Source organism: Galeopterus variegatus, unplaced genomic scaffold (genome assembly GCF_000696425.1).
Source record: "Galeopterus variegatus unplaced genomic scaffold, G_variegatus-3.0.2 Scaffold3814, whole genome shotgun sequence".
Taxonomy (NCBI): Eukaryota; Metazoa; Chordata; class Mammalia; order Dermoptera; family Cynocephalidae; genus Galeopterus; species Galeopterus variegatus.
Genome location: NW_007729925.1, coordinates 178041 through 186267, shown reverse-complemented (window position 1 = coordinate 186267; position 8227 = coordinate 178041). Strand labels below are relative to the sequence as shown.

Below are 8227 nucleotides of genomic sequence, written 5' to 3'. Positions count from 1 at the left end.
CCTGCGGGAGCCCGCAGGGACGTGTGGCGCCCCCAGGTGCGCCGGCCTCGCTCCAGCGCCACCATTTTGTGTGAGGGAATGCCTCCTTCTTCCTTCACTCGCCTCTGACTGCGTTCCGTGTCGCAGCTGCTGCCGCCAGCCCCCTCCCCTCCTCCGTCCCCACCTGGAGCCTCCGTGTCGTTGCTGATTGCCTTGGCTCGGTGATCGGCGGACCCAGCGAGGAGTGGAACTGAAGCGTTTAGACTGGGGTTCAGCCAGGCAGGTGGCCTCCAGGATGCGCTGACCACCTCCCTTCCCTTTAACTACTTTTTGAATAGGTATCTTATAGACTCTCCCTCCCCTAGAATTCCTGTCATTGCAATCTCGTTCTAATTTTGTTCTCAGCTGTCCATCATGCAATTTTTCAAGAGGCCTGTGCCTCAGGAGATCGAAGGATGAAGGCTCAGGGGTCTGGATTACGTTTACTCCCGTTATTGTCCTTGGGGAGAGATGATGAAGCATCTCACTTGCTTTTCAGCTTCTGGAAATTGATGTGGGTATTTCATTAGGAGTATATTCTAAGATAACCACCTGATGCAGGTCCCCTTTACCCTTTGGGAGATCCTTTCCAACCCTAAATTAAAACGCTCCTGCGTGAGGATTTTTGAGGGGGTTGGGACAGAAGGGACATGTTGCTAAAACATTACTCGAAGGAAAAGTTTGAATTGTGATTTCCTCAGAATTGTAACATAATTTGTCATTTTCAAGGTTCCTGAGAATTTGGTAATCCTTGTTTTAATTTGTTGTCTCTGGTTTACCGAGTGGATTATACCCATGCTATTTGTATTTTATCACTGCATCACAGACGGGGATTAAAATCTGGAATGGTGGCTGTTGCATAATACATACATTCGGGCCCTGGAGAGAATTCACCAAAATGGATCTGGTTTTGGTATGCTATGCGTTTTTATAAAAAAAAAATTTTTTTTTTTTTTGCACATCAGGGCATTTACCGGTAGGCTTTGCAAACTATAGCGTGTCCTATTATGAAGTATTTACAAGAGGAATGATTTTTAGTGACTAATATGGACCAGACTAAAAAAAAAATTTTTTTTTTTTTTGCACATCATGGAATGTACAGGTAGTCTTTGCAAACTATATCTTGTCCTATTATGAAGTATTTACAAGAGGAATGATTTTTAGTGACTAATATGGACCAGACTAAAAAAAAAAATTTTTTTTTTTAACTTTTGCTTGTTTTGGGAAGTGGAGGGTGGGCAGGGAATGAGATGGTGAGAGGCATCTGGGAAAAGTCCGTTTATAAGACTTCAAGTAGAAACAAAGTAAACGTGATAGTTTTTCACGTAGCTGTCGTAGTGGACTCTTCTCTTTAAATTCATGATGAGGATCAATTTGGGGAACTTCGAAACACCTTATGTGAGTAGCAACATCGACCTTCCACGTGAGTGATCATAAGTTAAAGTGTTTTATCTGTGGATTTTAGGTTCTAAAGGTTTCAAATTAGTCTGAACTTTGAAATAGTATTCAGATAATTACAAATGGTATCATTTCTTTAATAAGGGTGGACAAAGGATTTAACTCTGATTTGGAAAAAACAAAATATTTAGGTGCTTTGGAAATTAAAATTTCCATGTCATCCTCCTTGTTAAATTAATCTAAACTTTTTTTCTGTTGAAGATTTTCCCCCTAATTCTTTCTACAAACAAGTGATTCCATATTGTGTACCATACCTGGCAGAAATATCATACTTCCCATTTTTGATGTGTTTGTAGGGAGAATTACGGAGGTGAAAGGGACCTTGGACATTTAGAGATGAGTGTTGGTTTAGGGAATTTAAGTAAGCAAAGATTGCTTGCTGAGGATTGCAGGTGACCTGTCTGGACCTATCCGAGGCCCACGGGGAATGAGGTTGTTTTCTTCTGGCAAATTCAACACTGAGTCAAACACAACTTTACATTGTTTCTGTTTTTTTCCATTAGGTCCTACCTAAATAGCCCTTTTTGAGCCTTACATTTAAAAAAGCAATTAGGATATTAAGGGAATTGAGTATTCAGGCAGAGGTTTGAAAAATATCTAAGGATTCTGTAGAAGGGATCATTGGTTGGGTAGGAAGTTAGAACCTTGATGTTCCTTTCTATTTCTAAGATTTTATGTTTCTAGGTGGAAAAAAGGATTTGCGTGGTCATTGTATTTAAGATGATGTTCTCTTCATACATTATTAGGCTTCTGATCCTTTCTATATTTAACTCTAAAATTTAAGTTCTAAATTTGGTATGCCTCATTCATATTAGAGGTATTTGACATTTCTTTTGATGCGGCAACAACAAAATTACTCAAGGTAGAATTTATTAAGGAAATGGTGTGATGATTTAAAGATAATCAAGGAAAAGCTGATAATTCACTAAAGACACCATAAAATAAGTATAAGACTCATGGAGTTTTAGAGCTGGTATATGATACCTTAAGGTTTATGTTCTTTGTACAGGGAACTACTCATCTAACCTAACCTTTTTTTTTGGCCTATAAAGTTTGTGACTTACCTAGGTTCACTTTTTTTTTTAGGAATATCACTTGCTTACTAGCTGTTCCAATAAGATATTTGTTTTAGGCTAAACCAAAGGTAGTTTTCATTTGTTCAACAAACATTGAGTATCTATCGTATGTTGTAGGGCACAAAGAAACAGATACCCTCATGGAGTCTACGGTTTAGTGAAATATTGTGGATTAAAATTTTAAAGTTTCCTTAAAATCTAAATTCACAAGATATGAATTGGGAATAAACCAATTTAGTAATTTGCATTTTTTAAAATGCCAAATTTCATGTTGTCACACTTTATTTGTAACTTCTGAGGTATGAAAATAGTTCAATTTAGAAAATTCATTCCGGTAACTACTTATAATGTGAGTCAGGCACTGTTAGGCTGGGGGCAAAAACATGAATGTGCATAGTAATCTGGAAATTCAGTCTCATAGGTGAGACAGGTGGACATTAAAGAGATAATTCTATCCTGTGAGTGAACTGAACAGAGTGATGTGGGGCATGCCGAGGAGGGTACATTAATTCTGTCTGAGTGAGTCCGGAAGGGCTTTATAGAGGCAATGACAGTTGAACTTGGTCTTGAACAATGGATGAATGAGAATTAGCCAGATGTTTTTGGGGGTGTGCAACATGATGAGAAACAGTCCTAGCAAATGCTAAAGCACAGAGTGATAACTGGTCCCGTTCTGACAACAGTGATGTTAGTTGAGCTGGTGGGTTGGGGCCTGATTATGAATGTTTGTGTATGAGTTTTGCTGCATGGTGATGGGGGACCATTAATCATTTTAGAAGGAGAGAGTTGACAGGATGGTGTTTTTTTGTTTTGTTTTGTTTTGTTTTCTTAAGGAAGATCATTCAATAGCAGTTTAAAGGCTAGATTGGAGTGAAGAAACCAGTTGGGAGCCCTTGTGATAATGTTTGCAAGGTCCTGAAGCAAGGCAGTGGCAAGGGAGATAACAAAGGAAGATCTAGATTTGAGACACATTTCCTGAAGTAAAAAGGCAATGTGTTTGGGGTGGAAAAAGATGTGCTTTGGTGCCAGACTGATTGGGTTCAAATCAGGGAATCAGGGCCCTGCTACTTGTGGTCGTGTAAACTTGGGACAGCGACTTAAACTTTTCTGAGGTTTTTTTTTTTTTTTTTTTTTTTTTTTTAAGCTGTAAAATGAGTATAAGACATACCCTGCAAGCTTATTAAAATCTCTCTCTCTGGCGAGAGATCTAGGTTGATAATACAGATTTGGAGGCTACCAGTGTATGCAGTTGGTAAATGGAGCCACTTGAGAGGGTAAGATTCCTAAGTAAGAGCATGTGGAGTGGCCAAAGCTTATAATTAGGTGAAGTGGATTAAAATGTTAAAGGTGTCTTAAACTCTAAATGTACAAAGATATTCGAAAACATGATTTGGGAACAAATCAATTTAGTAGATTGCATTTTTCAGAAAAAGTGCCAGATTGCATGTGGGGGAACCCCTGTGTTTATGGGTGTTCAGAAGAGAGGGTTCAGTTGCTGAAAGAAACTGAGGAGGAAAAGAAACTAAGAAGAATTGGAAGAGAGTATTGGGTGTCAAGGAAGGAGAGAAACAAATTTTAAGTGGCAGATGGTAGTCAGTTGGGAATGGTCTGTCATAAGGTCAAGGGGCGTGAGAATGAAAATAATCAATTGAATTCGGGAGTTGGAAGGTTATTGGAGGCCTTAAAAGAGGAGTAATTTTTTTTTGGCTGGCCAGTAACGGGATCCGAACTGTTGACGTTGGTGTTATCTGCACTACACCCTAACCGAGTGAGCTAACTGGCCAGCCAAAAAGAAGAGTAATATTAATACAGTGGTAAGGACAGAAGCCACTTTAGTAATGAATAGGAGCGGAGAAAAAGTCAATGAGTTTGACTTGTTGCTGTACAATGATGGATAAGTAATAACCTTTACTAATCAGGAATTTTACAGTCTGAAATCTTTTATACATATATGCTAGTGCTTTCAAGTTTGGATCGGTCCCTGATATACCTGATGAACTTCTTCTGATACTTAACTGTAGTTATTACTTAGTATGGTTCTACAATTTAAGCCAAATAGGTTTAGGTTTGAATCCTACTTTGCTGTTTCTAGCTGCCTTTTTTTTTGTTAAGATACTTAATCTCTCTGGGCCTCAGTTTCTTCATCTATAAAAGAGTAGTTATAACAGAACCTATCTCAAAATGTTGTTGACAGAATTAAATATGACGTATCTAAAGGTGAGCTATCAGTACTATCATCAATGAAATTAGGATAGTTTTTAGTATATAGTTCAGTGATCCTCACCCTCTTTTCCCTCTTAGTATCTCCCTACACCCACCCCATGTATGATACTTTGTTGAGGTACATTTCAAAGCAATAATTTATCTTATCATTTAAAAAATTAATTGCGATTTATCTACACCACTTATCAATCAGCAATTTTGATCTGCATGAGATAAAGTATAACCGCAATGAGTTGAGTTGATAGAATTCTAGTTAAAAATTAAGAAAACCTTCAGTTTTTGTTAGTTTGTGTATTAATATAGGGGAAATATACACTCTTTGAAAAATTGAAAATAATCCATATTAGCTTTCTTTATAGCTTTTATGGATCCCAGACTAAGAGCCTACCTTCTAATTTTAAATCTGGTCCTGTTTTCTGTTAATTATTAATACTCACAAGTGGAAAATATAGCTAAATTTAGCTAAAAGCCCCCAAATTTTAGATATCTTGATGTTTGGCTTTGGAACATAGTACATATCTAAAGATACTTGAAATTAATTTCAAACTGTGAAGAAATAAATTGAAGTGATTCTGAATAAATTTTGTTTGGAGAATACTAAATTAACTTTTGTATTTGAGTAGCTTCTAAGAATGGGGAAAAAGGCATAATTTTACATACAATTTCATATAAAAATGGGCACTCAATTTAAGTCTATGAACTCTCGGCCCTCCTTTCCAGACTCTGATTCTGACTTGGATGGAGCCAAGGGAAGTTCTTGTGCCTGTGAGAGTACTTAAGAGTGGGGCAGAGAGAGGTTTCTTCTATCCCTAGTTGGAAACTGACCAGCTGTAACTAACAGTTTTCTTTGACCTGCCAGTTAGCTGGTCCTTGTTTTCATGCAGTGCAATTCATTTGTGGATAGAATTTGTTGTTGGAAAGTCCTGGTTGTTTTTGCTCTTTAGGGATATGCAGAATAAGTCTGTTTTCATCAGCCTATTAATTCTTCAAATATTTGAAGGGTAGCTTTCTTGCTTCCCTTCGCCACTGAGAATTATTTCTCCTGATTTCTGTTCCTTGTCTATTGTACCATGGTTTCAAGATCCTTTGCCATCATGGGGTTCTCCATTGAAAGCATTCCAGTTTTTCAGTGTGATTTTTTCTTAAAATGTGCCCACTGGAATGGAATAAAATACTGCAGATGCTGTCTGATCCATGAAGAGTGCAGGGATTCTTTTCCATTCCTGGATCTGGACAGTCATAATCCTGATAATGAAGTCCTATTCTGGAGTTATTTTGCCTTAACTTTTAAAAAAAAACTTGGTTATAGTTCGTAGAGAATTTAGTGCCATCTAAATCTCAAGGTCTTATTTGTCTATGTCTTTCAGCAGTGGATAATTAAACAATAATGCAACTTAGTGAATTTCATTTTTTCCTTAGCTCTCTCTGTTTTACAAAATATCTCATTTACAAAATATTTGGTAAGCATTTTACTTTGTCAGTTTTTATGTTTCCCTTTTATTTATTTTTTAACTTCAGCTTTCAACTTTGTTTTTATAGGGTAGTAATCATTTAAAAATTCAGAAGAAGAGGGATCATAGTGGTTAGAATAGACATAGAAAATCTGAAGAAACTATATTGCAAGGCTTTAAAAATCTAACTCTTAAGGAATGACTGAACAGTATTATATTTTATAATAATTGTATTACACTTAGATACATCATGGTTATATTGGCCTTTTGTCTTGACCTGGGAACTTGGTCACTAGGTTAAACCCCTCTGGAGACAGATTGCACACATTTAAGAGCTTGACTCTGCCACTTCCTGGCTGTGTGAACTTGGGCAGCTTACTTAATCTCTAGTCCTGAGGCCCCTCATTTGGTAAATGTGTATAGGGTTACTTGTGACATAGAGTCATTCTGAGGAATAGATTAGATAGTATGTGTAGGGCATTTAGAACAATGCCTGGGACAAGGTAAGCAGCCAGTAAATGGTGTTTCTCTTATCATAATCATCAGAAAATGCATTCTGAATTTAAAAATGATAGTATGTGTAGGGCATTTAGAACAATGCCTGGGACAAGGTAAGCAGCCAGTAAATGGTGGTTCTCTTATCATAATCATCAGAAAATGCATTCTGAATTTAAAAAATGGTTATAAATGAAATTTTGAGGATATAACCCCCTTTGTAAATTAACACCTTTCTTACTAGCTTTTCTTTCCAAGTAAGTTGTAAGTGCTTTGAAGGAAAGTAATCAAGTGTACATTGTTAATTGGAACGGACATCGGGGATCTTTTGACCTGTTCTTACTGCTTACATGTGTGGAGAAAATGGATTCTGCCTCCCTGAAGTTCTGAGCCTAGTAGGATAGACAGATGTAAAAAAGTCAATCACATTGTTATATGTTCTGTATTGTTATGTAATAAGCATATTAAAAGAAGTGTGCACCATAACAGTCCCCCAACTTGTCTCCCTTCAGTTCAATCCATTCTACACATAGCTGTGGGATAAATTGCTTAAAGCATAGCCTTGACTATCTCTTCCCTGCTCAGGGTCCCTTAATGGCCTTTTGCTTCTATATCAAAGAAAGTCCAAACTCTTTAGTCTGGTATTCTTGGCCTGCAATGTTCTGTCCTCCATTTATTTTCCTAGTATTTCTACCATCCGTTGTCTTCATATACCTTCACTCCCTCGGTAAATCCAACTACTTGCCATTCTCAGTATGTTTTCTGGCTTACATTTAGCATATTCCCTCTTTTCAGAGGGCCCTCTCCTTGATCTCTGCCTGTTGGAAGAGTAACTATTGCTTTCCTCTCGTGGCATGTTTTTGAATGTTCACCTGTGGCAGTTCTTCCTACTAGCGCCAGTGTGTGATTTAATTATACAAACTTTATGTTTTGAAGTTAGATAGGAAGCCTACTGCTATCTGTTATCCCTTCTTCCCGTGGGCCTGCTGCTAAGGGAGGTAAGAAAAGAATTTTACTTAATCTGGGTAAATAAGCCCACCTGAGTTAGCAAGAGAGTAGCAAGAGCAGGTGTAGCGGGTCATGGCTCCAAGTGCAGGGTTGGAGAGGGCTGGAAAAGAAAGAGAAATGGCTAGCCTGTGGTTCAGAGGCTGCTGTTTTTGCAAATTGGTGTGATACTCTGCAGATAGTGGCAATCTTTGGTTACATTTCTTAGTTGTCTAATGAAAACATTGGGAATGGGGCTGGGTTGGTGGTAGTGACTGTGACTCAGCAGAATATTTCATAAATAGTATGCCGAAAGTTAAGCACCGGGTTTTGTTTTGTTTTTGCTTTTGTTGTGAGTTAGACGTTTTCCTTTAAAATGAAAATATCAGTTTTTATGGTTCTAAATGAGGCAAACCTCTGTGATATTTTATCTTAAAGATGCATACAACAATGGGCACATAATTTAGACTCCTGTTTAAAAAAATTATATCCTTGAAGTTTACTATGCCAAACCCTAGCCTA

At 37.6% G+C, this 8227-nt stretch overlaps 1 protein-coding gene across 1 annotated transcript in view; it reads left to right on the top strand.

Moving 5' to 3' along the window:
• The first annotated feature begins 221 nt into the window (after window positions 1-221).
• FAM169A (family with sequence similarity 169, member A) overlaps window positions 222-8227 on the top strand; it is a 68525-nt gene continuing 60519 nt past the window's right edge. The window contains exon 1 of the mRNA XM_008586055.1: window positions 222-317. The gene's annotated coding sequence lies outside the window, so the exon portion shown is untranslated. The remainder of the gene's footprint in view (window positions 318-8227) is intronic.